Here is a 15,504-nt window from a genome sequence, read left to right on the forward strand (position 1 = left end):
GGATGTCAAAACTCATTTGTGTCATAGCACTTGAAAACTGGAAAACAAACAGACATCAGTAAGGAGTTTATTTAAAAAGAGAATTGAGGAGAAGGAAATGGCAGCCCATTCTAGTGTTCTTGCCTGCAGAATCCCAGGGACGGAGGAGCCTGGTAGGCTGCTGTCTATGATGTTGCACAGAGTCAGACACGACTGAAGTGACTTAGCAGCGGCAACAGCAGGCTTGCTTTAGGGGGTGGTATTCCCTCCTGTGCAAAATGTTATTGTTGGATCAAAAAAAAAAAATCAGTAATCAACACAAAACTTCTTAAATGCAGTATTTAACAGATATCAAAATTGGTACAAAAATATCACATGATGAAAAATAGTACTAAAATTTAAACATAGGTAATTGTGGGGGAAAAAAAGAATTCAATAGAAGAACATTTCCATCTCAGAATCTGCAAATATTTTAAAATCAAAAGGAACTCTTAAAGTAAGTTTTTTTTAAAGATATGGAATGAGCAATAGGAGAAACTAGTAAGAAGCTTAGAAGGGCACAAGCAAATGGGTGAGCAGGGAGTAAAATATGGTCTTTCTAATAGGAAATATCTCTTTCTGCCAGCTTATTCTCAGTATAAGCTGCTAGGGAGGATGTTCTGACCTTAGTATGGAATTGCTTGCCAAAAGTTGAGCACAGGTCAAAATTTAGGGCACTGTGAGGAGAAAAACTTGACTAAAGTCTGGTCAAAGTCAGTAGTTAAGTAATGGACAAGAAAAACTATTTTTATTCTTTATAATAAGGATGAGAATAAGTCACTTAATGTAACTGTGAAATTGTGGCAATAATGAAATGAAACAATTAAATTCATAAGTAGATGAAACACTACATAAAGTTGCTGCTGCTGTTGCTGCTGCTAAGTCGCTTCAGTCGTGTCCGACTCTGTGCGACCCCATAGATGGCAGCCCATTGGGCTCTGCCATCGCTGGGATTCTCCAGGCAAGAACATTGGAGTGGGTTGCCATTTCCTTCTCCAATGCATGAAAGTGAAAAGTGAAAGGGAAGTCGCTCAGTCGTGTCGGACTCCCAGCGACCCCATGGACTGCAGCCCACCAGGCTTCTCCGTCCATGGGAGTTTCCAGGCAAGAGTACTGGAGTGGGATGCCATTGCCTTCTCGATAAAGTTGCTAGTGAAACATAAGTATTTATTAGTATCTTCTTTTTTTTTTTTTTTTTGGCTGGTTGGTGTGTAGCGTTTATTACTTTTAGGGATTATTGCCTGTTTCTAATTCATTAGCATTCATCAAAGGCTATATCTGTAAACAGCATTGTCAGACAACTTTCGTTATCTGAGTTTTATGAAAGCATCAATAATATGAAAATAGCATTTATTTATATATTTAGATTTACCATCGAGATAGCGGCTTTGCAGCAAAATTTTCAGACAATCCCTAGAATTCATTATCAAGTATGTTTGTAGTTTCTACTTCATCTTGAATAATTATTGGTAAGCACCTTCTTTTAAATGACTTGCCATTTCATTTTCCAAATTACTATTATAATAGTGTACTAAAGATTTCTTACAATTATTTTTTTCATTTATTTCTATTATTAATGTACAGTATAATTGTTTGTGCTTTATCATGTGTTCCCAATTCCTTTTTATGCATATTGTTAATGAATATACGATGGTGATTTACTTTATGCAAAATATCCAAAAAATATAATTTTGGAAAAAGTTTCATGCTTTTGACTTATTTAAAAAAGGGGGGGGGGGTGCTTCCCTCACAGCTCAGTTGGTAAGAATCAGCCTGCAATACAGGACACTCCAGTTCGATTCCTGGGTGGGAAAGATCCACTGCAGAAGGGATATGCTACCCACTCCAGTATTCTTGGGCTTTGCTTGTGGCTCAGCTTGTAATGAATCTGCCTGCAATGTGGGAGACCTGGGTCTGATCCCAGATTTTTTGCTGTTTAGTTGCTCAGTCATGTCTGAGTCTGCGACCCCATGGTCTCCAGCACGCCAGGCTTTTCTGTCCATCACCAACTCCTGGAGTTTACTTAGTCTCATGTCCACTGAAACGGTGATACCATCCAACCATCTCATTCTCTGTCATCCCCTTCTTCTCCTGCCTTCAATCATTCCCAGCATTAGGGTCTTTTTCAGTGAGTCAGCTCCTCGCATCAGGTGGCCAAAGTATTGGAGTTTCAGCTTCAACATCAGTCCTTCCAATGAATATTCAGGACTGACTTCCTTCAGGATGGACTGGTTGGATCTCCTTGCAGTCCAAGGGACTCTCAAGAGTATTCTCCAACACCACAGTTCAAAAGCATCAAAATCTTCAGGGCTCAGCTTTCTTTGTAGTTCAAGCCTCACATCCATACATGAGCACTGAAAAAACAAAAACAAAAACATAACTTGACTAGACAGGCCTTTAATGTCTCTGGTTTTTAATATTCTGTCTAGGTTGGCCATAACTTTTCTTCGAAGATGCAAGTGCCTTTTAACTTCATGGTTGCAGTCACCATCTGCATTTGTTTTGGAGCTCCCCAAAATAAAGTCTGTTGCTGTTTCCACTGTTTCCTCATCTATTTGCCATGAAATGATGGGACCAGATGCCACGATCTTAGTTTTCTAATTATTGAGTTTTAAGCCAACTTTTTCACTCTCCTCTTTCACTTTCATCAAGAAGCTCTTTAGTTCATTTTCACTTTTTTCCATAAGGATGGTGTCATCTCTTTACCTGTGGTGGTTGGTATTTCTCCCTGCTAATCTCCTTGATTCCAGCTTGTGCTTCATCCAGTCCAGAGTTTCTCATGATGTATTCTGCATATAATTTAAATAAGCATGGGGACAATATACAGCCTTGATGTGCTCCTTTCTCTGTTTGGAACCAGTCTGTTGTCCCATGTCCAGTTCTAAGTGCTGCTTCCTGACCTGCATACAGATTTCTCCAGAGGCAGGTCCGGTGGTCTGGCATTCCCATCTCTTTTAGAATTTTCCAGAGTTTGTTGTCATCCACACTGTTCAAGGCTTTGGCATAGTCAATAAAGCAAAAATAGGTGTTTTTCTGGAACTCGCTTGCTTTTTCTATGATCCAACAGATTTTGGCAATTAGACCTGTGGTTGGTTCTACTGCCTTTTCTAAATCCAGCTTGAACATCTGTAAATTCATGGTTCATGTACTATTGAAGCCTGGCTTGGAGAATTTTGAGCATTACTTTACTAGTGGGCCTTTCTTTGGATTGGAATGAAAACTGACCTTTTTCAATCCTGTGGCCAATGCTGAGTTTTCAAAATTTGTTGGCAATATGTATGCTTATGTATGTGATTCACAGGAAAACAGCAATAACAAAATAAAACAGCTAGCATCACAAATATCTATTCATCCAAGAGTGGTGAAATGTAGGAAGAGGAAGGGGAAGTGGGAGTGGGGAATGACACAGGGAGAAAGAGGATTCAGATCAGTGCTGGTCTGGGGCTGGCAAATACTAGAAAAGGGTTGAGAAAAATCAGTGGTCCTTTCAGACTCTCAAGTGTTTAAAGTCCATGGTGGTGTCAGGAAGATTCTGCCTTACATGCACCTAACATAAAAATCTGGATTCCTCAGATTCTTCAGAGATAAGGGAAACATGGGCAGAGCCCTCAAAGGGTATGCTCCACTTTCTTTGGGGGCAGCGGGTCGAGGGGGAAGTGGTGAACGAGGAAAAGAGTTCCCATGAAGTCTTTCTGTTCCCATCCACCCCCTCCAGATGGCAGATAACTTAGTGGCTGGCAGCAGTTTCAGTCTGGCGTTAGATGGGTGTGGTGAGGGAACTTCTTTGCAGAAATAAAGCTACTCAGGAGAGCCCACAGGTAGAGCATCTAATGGAAAACTCTGCTGTTTAAGAAAACCACCAAGAAGAAGACATTCAATTGAAAAGATGTGCTTTGCCAGGTGTCTTTGTTTTACTGGCACTGATAATGAATAAAGGAAAAAGGATAGAGAAGAGGCAGCCACAATGCAGGAGAGCGCATTGCCATCTTACATTGGAAACCCAGGGGTAAACCAAATCCAAAGTAGTAAGGCCAGTTTCTTTCTATGCTGATATCGCTGGTGCATTCCAATTCCTTTACTGAACCAACAATTTTCAAAGCAATATAATGGGTACAGAAGTGAACAGAGAAGAGATGTATGCAGGAGACTAAGCAACTGGCCAAAATGAAGGGTAAAAAGGCTGACAAACATATCCTGGAGGAGGAAGAGCGATTACAGTGAAAGGCTAAAGAGCACATCAGCAGTAATTCTGCTGTTAGAGAATGGGTGAGGTTCCCTCCTTGACACCTCAAATGCCAGGTCAGCTAAATCCTGGAACCAAATTATGTTGACAAGATTGCTAAGAATGAAGAGGGGGAGCACAGAGAGCGATCAGATAATTGCCCTGAAGAAGAACTTCAGCCATGACCAAAAATCTCCATGTAGAGATGGATTACCAATAATATGGGCCACTACTGACTGAAACACAGGATTAAAAAGTTCATAAAACAAGAGGAGACTGAATCAGAAAACTCCATCATCACAAGTGCAGCAGTGAAAAGTTCTCCCAACAACATGCGGCTCACTTTCCTGCTTCCTCTCTGTGCTCTGGTCTTCTCTCTGAGCCAGGTTACTGCCTGCCCCTTTTTGATGCTGCTCCTCCCTCTTTTGTTGAATTCAAGCATCCAACTTTGAGACAGTACAAATTCCCCAGACAGAGTCTGATTCCCCTTGCAAGGTCCTGCCGAAAGGTTTTGACATTCAGCCATCGCTTCACTATCCAAACTATCAACTACACAAAGCAGAGAAAGAGGCGTTTCCCAATATTTCATCATGAAGGACTCAGTAGCTTCTCTATCTTGGCTCTGGCTCCAGCTGCAACCCTTACCCACCACTGGCCTCCGGCCCCTTTGAGCTGCTCCACTCCTGGCCGCCAGTTCCTACCCAGGCATTCCCAGGGCAGGGGACACTGTGTCTGCACTGCAGTGTACATCTTTGTATCACAATAAATGGCTGATTTATTCTGATAAGTATACAGAAAGTGACAAATAACAATCATGTGTATTAATCATTTTTTAAATCATTGGAGCATGTTCTTATGCCTTTTATGGCAGCTATCATAATGCTTTATTTCCAGGAATGCTTTTCCAATGTGTACTCTCATTGGTTAATGTCATAATTCTTTATTTGAACTAATTATCATCTGATTATTAGTTGACTGTAATTGCTTACATGTTTTAAGTTTTGTGACATTAGTTACTGCAATATCAGTAAAATTAAGCAATGACATTTACTTTCCAAAAGAGATATTAAATTAAAACAAAGGGCCCATTTTACCTGTTGAAATGAAAAAAGGTAATCACTAATACTAATAGAGCCATAGGAAAACTTTCAAGTAAGAATGTAGTAATATAGACATATACTATTAGAATGGTTCTGTAGTAAGACATTAATACTAATAGACTGGTAAGCATTACTCTAAAAATTATTTTCTAAACTATATCTTATATAAATATATTAAGGTGTGTTTACCCTTGGTGCCTGATTTCACTACTGAGTTGTTACCTACGTGTTCTTGACTGCTTAGTTGTCTCTGGCTCTTTGCGACTCCATGGCCTATAACCTGCCAGGCTCCTTGTCCGTGAAACTCTCTGGGCAAAAATACTGGAGAGGGTTGCCATTTCCTTCTCCAGGGGATTGTTCTGAGCCAGGGATCAAACTCAGGTCTTCTGTACTGGAGGAAGATTCTTTTCCACTGAGTCATCAAAGAAGCCCCATTTACCTACAGTATGTTTGCTCAGTTCTGTCCCATTCTTTGAGACTGCATGGATTGGAGCTTGCCAGTGCCCCAGTGCTCTTCTATCCATGGGCTTCTCCAGGCAAGAATACCAAAATGGGTTGTCATTTCCTTCTCCAGGGATTCAACTAAAGAAGATTATTAAAAAGATCAATCACTACTTTAGAAGAACCAGTCACACTGTATTACTTATTTATAACAGCTTACTAAGAAATTCTAAGTATTTCTGTGATTGGGGAAATATAAAGATTAGTAGACATCAGTATTAAAATAAGACATAAGCGCTGAAAAAGGAGCTATAGTATTGCTTTTTAAGAATAGTAAAATTTAATATACTTACATATATATGTATATATGAAATCTTACATAAGCATAAATATATATATATACATGTATAAATATTTATGTATATATATTAAATGGCTATATAAACTACATAGATAAATTCTAGAGAAACCCTTGGAAAATAAGTGTTAGTCCTGTCCTTCATTAAGTCCATTTTCTTCTGTTAGATATGATTTTTCATGTTAACTCCTAGAAGGAAGAATTTTATATTAGGGAAAAATAGTCTGTCAGCAGAGTTTTTTCAGGTATAGACATGTATTAGCTGAAAATTGTGTTTATTATACAGAAACTGAGGTGACAGAAATTGCAGAAATTGTCCGTAGTGGATCTCCTCATTTTGTTACTTTTGGGATTTTTAGTGTAAAACATTACCTGTATTTGCTTAATGACAAAGTTCCAAATATGTTTACTGCAAAGACACTAAGGCTTTCAACTCCTAAATATTTTAAATATTTTCATTATTTTTTCTTATTTTTACTTTTCTTTTGTATTACGGAAAAGGAAAATCACACACAATTAAACAATATGCCATGCAAGAGTGATGATATTGGTGACGTTTGAGACGGCAATAAATTATGAAAAACAGGTAATGGTAAAAGTTCTCTTCTGTATTTTATAGTGATTAAGTTAACGCGATTGGTAAATCTAGTAGAATATTTGGCTCTTTTTATTTTTATTTTTTTTAGACTGTCCCTCAAAGGTCTCCATTTACCCCTCCTCTGCCTCTGTATTTTCTTCCCGCCGTACTGTCTCTGCGGTTCATCTCGCGATACATAAAGGTCCCTTACGCTTGTCTCCTCACGCCATACATCCGGTTCCTTATGCTCTTGATGGAAGAGGCAGGGCTGCGTTTAACATTAGTTTAGCTAGTGGTCGACTGAGGAGGTTTGGTGTTGCGTGTTCGGAAGAACGAGACAAAAGAAAGGTAACAAAAGAAAGGCATTTTAAGATGGAAAACCGGATTTACACCTTACAAGAACATGTTTATAGGTATAGCATCAGTATTTTACTGGAGAAAAATGGTAACTCAGACTGAATTTTCCTGTCAGGCTTTTCCCCATAAGAGCTAGTAGCTGAGTGTATGTATATACGTGTGTGTGTGTACATTACCCTTAAAAGTCTTATTAGTTTATTTCTTGAAAAGTATCTTTAATTTTTATTCCTTGGAGAATCAGTGCCTGAAGTAGCAATGGAAAGCCGGTGAAGTTCGAGGGTTCTTTTGTCTGAATGGAGGGCTGGGGGACAGGAGGGAGGGTGGGAGTGGGGGTGGGGCAAAGAAGGGGGTTTGAAATGTCTGGATGTTGGCTGTGGGAGGATATACTGGACATATACTCCTACCCTGGGACTGAGAAAGCTGTTTTTCCATTGTAACTTTTCTTTGGTATATAAGGCTGGACTTTTCTCCACAGGCTTATGGCTACTAGGGCGGAATGTTGGTTGCATTCGGTGTGTAATTCGTTTTTTTTTCTTTCTTTTTTCCCATTGGTTTGGGGCAGCCCACCAGGCTCCCCTGTCCCTGGGATTCTCCAGGTAAGAACACTGGAGTGGGTTGCCATTTCTTTCTCCAAAGCATGAAAGTGAAAAGTGAAAGGGAAGTCACTCAGTCGTGTCCGACTCTTCCCGACCCCATGGACCACAGCCTACCAGACTCCTCTGTCCATGGGATTTTCCAGGCAAGAGTACTGGAGTGGGGCTGCTAGTTGGCTGAATGTTGCTTAGGTGTGTAACTAGACTTTTTGTTTTTTTCTTCCCGTTGCCTTGGGGCTGCTAGTGCGCTGGGCTATTACTTTGGTGTGTAAACTTGTGTTTCTCCTTTGGCTTGGGGCTGCTAGTTGCGGAGGCTTAGTCATGCAGAATGTTGCTCTGATGTGTAATTCGGGTTTTTTTCCGTTGGCTTGGGGCTGCTAGTTGTGTGGAATGCTGTTTTGGCGGGTAACGCGACTTTTCTTCCTCCACTTGGGGGTGCTAGTTGGGCTGAATGTTGTTTTGGTGTGTAATTCGAATTTTTTTTTTTTCTTTCCGTTGCCTTGGGGCTGCTAGTGCGCCAGACTATTTCTTTGCTGTGTAAACTGGCTTTTCTCCCTTGGCTTGGGGCTGCTAGTTGTGCGGAATGCTACTTTGGTGGGTAAGACGTCTTTTCCTCCTCCACTTGGGGTTGCTAGTCCGGCCGAATGTTGTTTTGCTCTGGTGTGTAATTCGGCTTCTTTTCCATTGGCTTGGGGCTGTTAGTTGCAGGGCCTTAGTCATGCAGAATGTTGCTGTGGTGTGTAATTTGGATTTTTTCCGTAGGTTTGGGGCTGCTAGTCGGGCTGAAGGTTGTTTTGCTATTTCGACTTTTCCGCCAACGCCTCCCCCCCGCCCACCGACTCCGTTTCCTTGGGGCTGCTAGTGCGCCTTACTACTGCTGTGGCATGTAAACTGGCTTTTTTTTTTTTTTTTCCATTGGCTTGGGGCGGCTTGTTGCGGGGTTTAGTCATGCAGAATGTTACTCTGGTGTGAAATTCGGCTTTTTTCCGTTGGCTTACAGTTGCTAGTTGTGAGGGCTTAGTCATGCAGCATGTTGCTCTGGTGTGAAAGTCAGCTTTTCTCTGTTGGCTTGGGGCTGCTTGTTGCAAGGGCTTGGTCGTGTAGAATGTTGCTCTAGTGTGTAATTCGGCTTTGTTCCGTTGGCTTGGGGCTGCTAGTTGCGGGGCCTTAGTCACGTAGAATGTTGCTGTGGTGTGTAATTTGGATTGTTTCCGTAGGTTTGGGGCTGCTAGTTGTGTGGAATGCTGCTTTGTTGTGTAACGCGGCTTTTCTCCCTCCGCTTGGGGCTGCTAGTAGGGCTGAAGGTTGTTTTGCTGTTTATTTCGACTCTCCCACCCCCGTTTCCTTGGGGCTGCTGGTGCGCTTTACTACTGCTATGGCATGTAAACCGGCTTCTTTTTTCCGTTGGCTTGGGGCTGCTTGTTGCGGGGGCTTAGTCGTACAGAATGTTGCTCTGGTATGAAATTCGGCTGTTTTCCATTGGCTTGGGGCTGCCAGTTGGGGGGGCTTAGTCGTCAGAATGTTGCTCTGGTGTGTAATTCGGGTTTCTTTCCGTTGGCTTGGGGCTGCTATTTGCAGGGGCTTAGTCGTGCAGAATGTTGCTCTGGTGTGTAATATGGCTTTTTTCTGTTGGTTTGGGGCTGCTAGTTGTGCGGAATGATGCTCTGGTGGGTATCACTTTTTTTCTTCCTCCCACAAGGAGCTGCTAGAAGGGCTGAAGGTTGCTCTGGTGAGTAATTTGGCTTTTTTTTTTCCCCCCGTTGCCTTGGGGCTGCTACTGTGCAGAACAGTTGTCTCGGCATGTAAACTGGCTTTTCTCCCTTGACTTGGGGTTGCTAGTTGCGGTGGCTTAGTCGTGCATAATGTTGCTCTGGTGTGTAATTCGGCTTTTCTCCCTTGACCTGGGGTTGCCAGTTAGGGGGGTTTAGTCCTGCAGAATGTTGCTCTGGTGTGTAATTCAGGTTTTTTTCCGTTGGCTTGGAGCTGCTCGTTGTGGGGGCTTAGATGTGCAAAATGATGCTCTGGTGTGTAATTTGGCTTTTTTCCGTTGGTTTTGGGCTTCTAGTTGTGTGGAATGATGCTCTGGTGGGTATCACGTCTTGTCTCCCTCCACAAGAAGCTGCTAGTCAGGCTGAATGTTGCTCTGGTGTGTAATTCAGTTGTTTTTCTCTTTCGCTTGCTTTGGGGCTGCTAGTGTGCAGAACTATTGTTCTGGCATGTAGACGGGCATTTCTCCCTTGACTTGGGGTTGCTACTTGCGGGGCTTAGTTGTGCAGAATATTCCTCTGGTGTGTAATTCATTTTTTTTTCCGTTGGCTTGGGGCTGCTAGTTGTGGGGGCTTGGTCATGGAGAATGTTGCTCTGGTGTGTAAGTTGGCTTTTTCCGTTGGTTTGGGGCTTCTAGTTGTGCGGAATGATGCTCTGGTGGGTATCGCGGCTTTTCTCTCTCCTCAAGGAGCTGCTAAGTCAGGCTGAATGTTGCTCTGGTGTGTAATTCGTATTTTTTTTTTTTTAACCTTTGGCATTGGAGTCGCTAGTGGGGCATATTATTGCTTTTGTGTGTAAAACGGTTTTTCTCCTATGACTTGGGGCTGCTAGTTGTGGGGCTTAGTCGTGCAGAATGTTGCTCTGGTGTGTAATTTGCCTTTTTTCCATTGGCTTGGGGCTGCTATTTGTGCTGAGTGCTGCTTTGGTGGGTAACGTGGCTTTTCTTCCTCCATTTGTGGGTGCTAGTGGGGCTGAATGTTGGTCTGGTGGGTAAATAGGCTTTTTGTTTGTTTGTTTGTTTCCGATGACTTGGGCTGCTGGAGCGCCAGACAATAGCTTTGGTGTGTAAACCAGCTTTTCTCCCTCCACTTGGGGCTGCTAGTTGCTGGGGCTTAGTTGTGCAGAATGTTGCTGTGGTGTGTAACTTGGCTTTTTTTCCCATTTGCTTGGGGCTGCTAGTGCGCGTACTATTGCTTTGGTGTGTAAACCGGCTTTTCTCCCTTGTCTTGAGGCTGCTAGTTGCGGGGGCTTTAGTCATCCAGAATGTTGCTCTGGTGTGTAATTTGGGTTTTTTTCTTTGTCTTGGGTCTGCTAGTTGTGGGGGCTTGGTCCTGCAGAATGTTGTTGTGGTGTGTAATTCAGCTTTTATCCGTTGGCTTGGGGCTGCTAGTTGTGGGGCCTTAGTTGTGCAGAATGTTGCTGTGGTGTGTAATTTGGCTTTATTTCCATTGGCTTGGGGCTGCTAGTGCACCGGAGTATTGTTTTGGTGTGTAAACCGGCTTTTGTTCCTTGGCTTGGGGCTGGTAGTGGTGTGGGATGCTGGTTTGGTGGGTAACAAGGCCTATCTCCCTCCACTTGGATGTTCTAGTCTGGCTGAATGTTGTTGTGGTGTTTAATTCTTTCTTCTTCTTCTTTTTTTTTTTTTTTGTCCTGTTGCCTTGGGGCTGCTAGTGCTCTGGACAGTTGCTTTGGTGTGTAAACAGGCTTTTCTCCTTTGGCTTGGGGCTGCAGGTGGCGGGGGCTTAATCACGCAGGATATTCCTGTGGTGTGTAATTCGCCTTTTCCAATTGGCTTGGGGCTGCTAGTTGTGTGGAATGCTGCTTTGGGGGGTAACACGTCTTTACGCCCTCCAGTTGGGGTTGCTAGTCGGGCTGAATGTTGCTTTGCTGTGTAATTCCGCTTTTTACATTTTTTCCCGATCCATTGGGGCTGCTTGTGCGCCGTGCTATTCCTTTTGTGTGTAAAGGGGCTTTTCTCCTTTGGCTTGGGGCTGAGTGGTCCAGAATGTTGCTCTAGTTTGTAATTCGGGTGTTTGTTTTTTTTTTTTTTCCGTTGGCTTGGGGCGGCTAGTTGCGGGGCTGAGTCAGGGAGAATGTTGCTCTGGTGTGTAATTTGTTGGCTTGTGGCTGATAGTTGCGGGGGCTTAGACGTGAAATATGTAGCTCTGGTGCATAATTCGGCTTTTTTCCATTGGCTTGGGGCTGCCAGTTGTGTGGGATGCTGGTTTGATGGGTAACACGGGTTTTCTCCCTCCACTTGCGTGTTCTAGTCCGGCTGAATTTTGTTTTGGTGTTTAATTCAGTTTTATTTCTTTTCCGTTGCTTTGGGGCTGCTAGTGCGTTGTACTATTGCTTTGGTGTGTAAGGCTGTTCTCTCTTTGCTTGGGACTGCAGGTTGCGAGGGCTTAATAGTGCAGAATGTTGCTCTGATGAGTAATTCGGCTTTTCTCTGTGGGCTTGGGGCTGCTAGTTGTGCGGAGTGTTCCTTTGCTGGGTAACGCGGCTTTTCTCCCTCCACTTGGGGTTGCTAGTCGGGCTGAATGTTGCTTTGGTGTATAATTCGGCTTTTTAAATTATTTTTCCCTGTTGCCTTTGGGCTGCTTGTGCTCCGTTCTATTGCTTTGGTGTGTAAAGCGGCTTTTATCCCTTTGTTTGCGGCTGCTAGTTGCGGGGGCTGAGTCGCGTAGAATGTTGGTCTGGTGTGTACCTCTGGTTTTCTCCATGGGCTTGGGGCTGCTATTTGGGGTGGCTTAATCATGAAGAATGTTGTTCTGGTGTGTAATTCGTCTTTTGGGCTGCTGGTTGTGCGGAATGATGCTTTTGTGTATAAAGTGGCTTTTTTCCCTCCATTTGAAGCTATTAGTAGGGTTGAATGTTGTTTTGATGTTTAATTCAGCATTTTTTTTTTCCCGTTGCATTGGGGCTGCTTGTGTGCTATTATATTGCTTTGGTATGTCAAGCGGCTTTTCTCCCTTTTCTTGGGGCTGCTAGTTGGCGGGGCTGAGTCATGCAGAATGCTGCTCTGGCGTGTAATTTGGTTGTTTTCTGTTGGCTTTTGGCTGTTAGTTGTGTGGTTTAGGTGTGCCGAATGTTCTGGTGTGTAATTCTCCTTTTTTTCCTTTTGCTGGGTATTGTTTTCGCTTTGGCTCCGTCCCTTCATTCTTGCTAGAGTTATTTCTCCACTGACCTCCAGTAGCATATTGGGCACCTACTGGCCTGGGGAGTACCTCTTTCAGTATCCTACCATTTGCCTTTTCATACTGTTCATGGGGTTCTCAAGGCAAGAATACTGAAGTGGTTTGCCATTCCCTTCTCCAGTGGACCACATTCTGTCCGACCTCTCCACCATGACCCGCCCGCCTTGGGTTGCCCCGTGGGCATGGCTTGGTTTCATTGAGTTTGAAGAGGCTGTGGTCCTAGTGTGATTAAAATGACTAGTTTTCTGTGAGTATGGTTTTAGTGTGTCTGCCCTCTGATGCCTTCTTGCAACACCTACCGTCTTACTTGGGTTTCTCTTACCTTGGACGTGAGGTATCTCTTCACGGCTGTTGCCGCGAAGCTCAGCCGCTGCTCCTTACCTTGGATGAGGGGTATCTCCTCCCACTGCCCTTCCTGACTTTCAACATGGGATGGCTCCACTACCCTCATTCAAACCAGACATTGTTACATAGGATCAGAAGAGAGGCTGGACCATTGTGCTCCCAACACTGAAATTTCAGAAAGCAATCTTTTCATTTTTTTCAAATTATTTTAATGGGAAGACATTAAATTTACATATTGGGTTAGTTTTTGCCTTACATCAACAAGAGTAGGTCACCAGTACACATGTGTTGCTGCATCCAGAACCTTCCTCCCACCTCACTCCCCAGACTATTGCTCTTTGTTGTCCCAGAGCACTGGTTTTGGGTGCCCTGCCTCATGCACTGAACTTGCACCAGTCATCTGTTTATGTATGGTAACGTATATGTTTCAGTGCTCTTCGCTCAAATCACCCCACCATTGCCCTCTCCACAGTCTGTTCTTTCCATGTCTGTCTCCTTTGCTGCCCTGCATGTTGGATCATCAGGACCATCTCTCCAAATTTCATACATATGCATTCCTACCCAGGACCTGTATTCCTCTTTTTGACTTTACTTCATTCTGTAGAGGAGGCTCCTGTTTCACCCACCTCTCTAGAATTGACTCAAATGCATTCCTTTCCACAGCTGAGTAATAGTCCACCATGTATATATACCACCACTTTCTTATCCATTCACCTGCAGTGGATATCTAGATTGCTTCCATGCCCTAGCTATCGTAAACAGTCGTGCGCCGGGAGCCAGCACGGGAGATCCCACCCATGACAAGGTCATGGGGGAATGAACTGTTAAAGCAAGGCTTCAGGACTCGAGGGTCTCCCTAGACCTGCTCGAGCATCTACCCCCAAACCAGAATCTGTCTGTCTCACTATTTTGTGCCTTTCACCAACTCTCCTGACATACAGGGGGCTATCCACAACCACCTTTCTCTGGAGTAAATCAGCTTAGGGCTCTATCTAGCTAATAAGTCTCCTGGACACGAGAGGAATATTTCAAATCAAACCCCCACTGTTAGCATTCTAGCTTGCTTGACAGGTTTATCCAGACTCTTGCAGCTACGCATAGGATTGTTCACAGCCTCCCAACTGTGAGAAGCATGGGAAGCCTGAAACATAGAGCCTTCCAAAGAATTAAAAGTTATTAGAGTAGTGCTGGCGTAGGATTTCATTATTGGGCCGAAGCTTGTCGCTGAGTTCCCATATCTCTTATCCATCGGACACCTGAGAGTGCATTCGTTAACATAGTTGTAATGTAAGAAGAAGTGTAGCCTTGAAATTAACCACATCAGACCTTTGAGCTAATTGGTTCTTTCTTTCTTGTAACTCACTGCACCTTTCCTCCGTGAGAAATGTAACTGGTTTAATACTTTCTGAGGCGGACATAGGTTAGAAATAGAGAGAAAACACATTTCAAGGGAAAATAAGTTTTCTGGTTGAAGAGGCTTTATCTAAAGAGGGTCATAAAATGTTCACAGGCCTCCAAGGCCAGAAGATAACGTACACAGTATTGTTTCTCGGAAAGGTATGCAGAAAAAAAAATCGTGGTTTTGACAGAGACAAAACAGATGTAATGTTTGGCCTGACTCTGTATGACTTTGCACCTTTCACTTCCCTCTACGTACAACTGAAGGTATAAAAGTCCCTTTGAAAGTAAAATAATGGGCCTTGCTCACTGAAGAAGCTTGGTCACCCCGCATTTTTATTTTTTTCCTCTTTCTTTCTTTCTCTCTCCCTCTCCCTCCCTCTCTTTTTCAGGCTGATCCCTTGGAACACAGAAGCTCCCTCTTGCCTGGCCAAGGAATAACAGCCTCTTTCTCCCCTCTATTTTCTTATCTACAACATTCTTTCCTTATCTCTCTCTAAATCATTCGCCGTTTCTCCTGAGGGTTTGCCTGGATCCTGCCTGTGCTGGACCCCAGCAATCGTGGGATGAATAGCGGCGTACATGTGTCTCTTTCAGTTTTGCTTTCCTTGGGGTGTATGCTTGGGTGATTGCTGGTCATAGGACAGTTCCATTTCCAGGTTTTGAAGAAATCATATGGTTGATTGTGGCTATACCAGTTTTCATTCCTAGCAACAGTGTAAGTTGGTTACCTTTTCACTCCCTCTCCAGGGTTTCATGCTTGAGACTTTGGGTGATGGTCCTTGGGACCAGTGTGAGATGACATCTCATTGCGGTATTGACTCTCATCACTCTGATAATGAGTGATGTTGAGCATGTGTCCTGTGTTCGTTAGCCATCAGTATATGTTCTCTAGAGAAATGTCTATTTAGTTCTTTTGCCCACTTTTTGGTCGGGTTGTTTATTTTTCTGGTATTGAGTTGCATGAGCTGCTTGTATATGTGGGAGATTAACTCTTGGGCAGCTGTGTGCTTTGTTGTAATTTGCTCCAGTTCTGAAGGCTGTCTTTTCACCTTGCTTATAGTTTGCTTCACTGTGCAGAAGCTTAGAAATTTAAATTGGTCACTGTTGTTTCCTTCTGTGTTTATTTCC

General features: G+C 43.3%; 1 pseudogene; it reads right to left on the reverse strand.

The window, feature by feature from the left end:
* Positions 1-4,230: 4,230 nt before the first annotated feature.
* LOC128070960 (etoposide-induced protein 2.4 homolog) lies at positions 4,231-4,990 on the reverse strand (annotated as a pseudogene).
* Positions 4,991-15,504: the final 10,514 nt, after the last annotated feature.

This window comes from Budorcas taxicolor, chromosome Y, assembly GCF_023091745.1.
Source record: "Budorcas taxicolor isolate Tak-1 chromosome Y, Takin1.1, whole genome shotgun sequence".
Taxonomy (NCBI): domain Eukaryota; kingdom Metazoa; phylum Chordata; class Mammalia; order Artiodactyla; family Bovidae; genus Budorcas; species Budorcas taxicolor.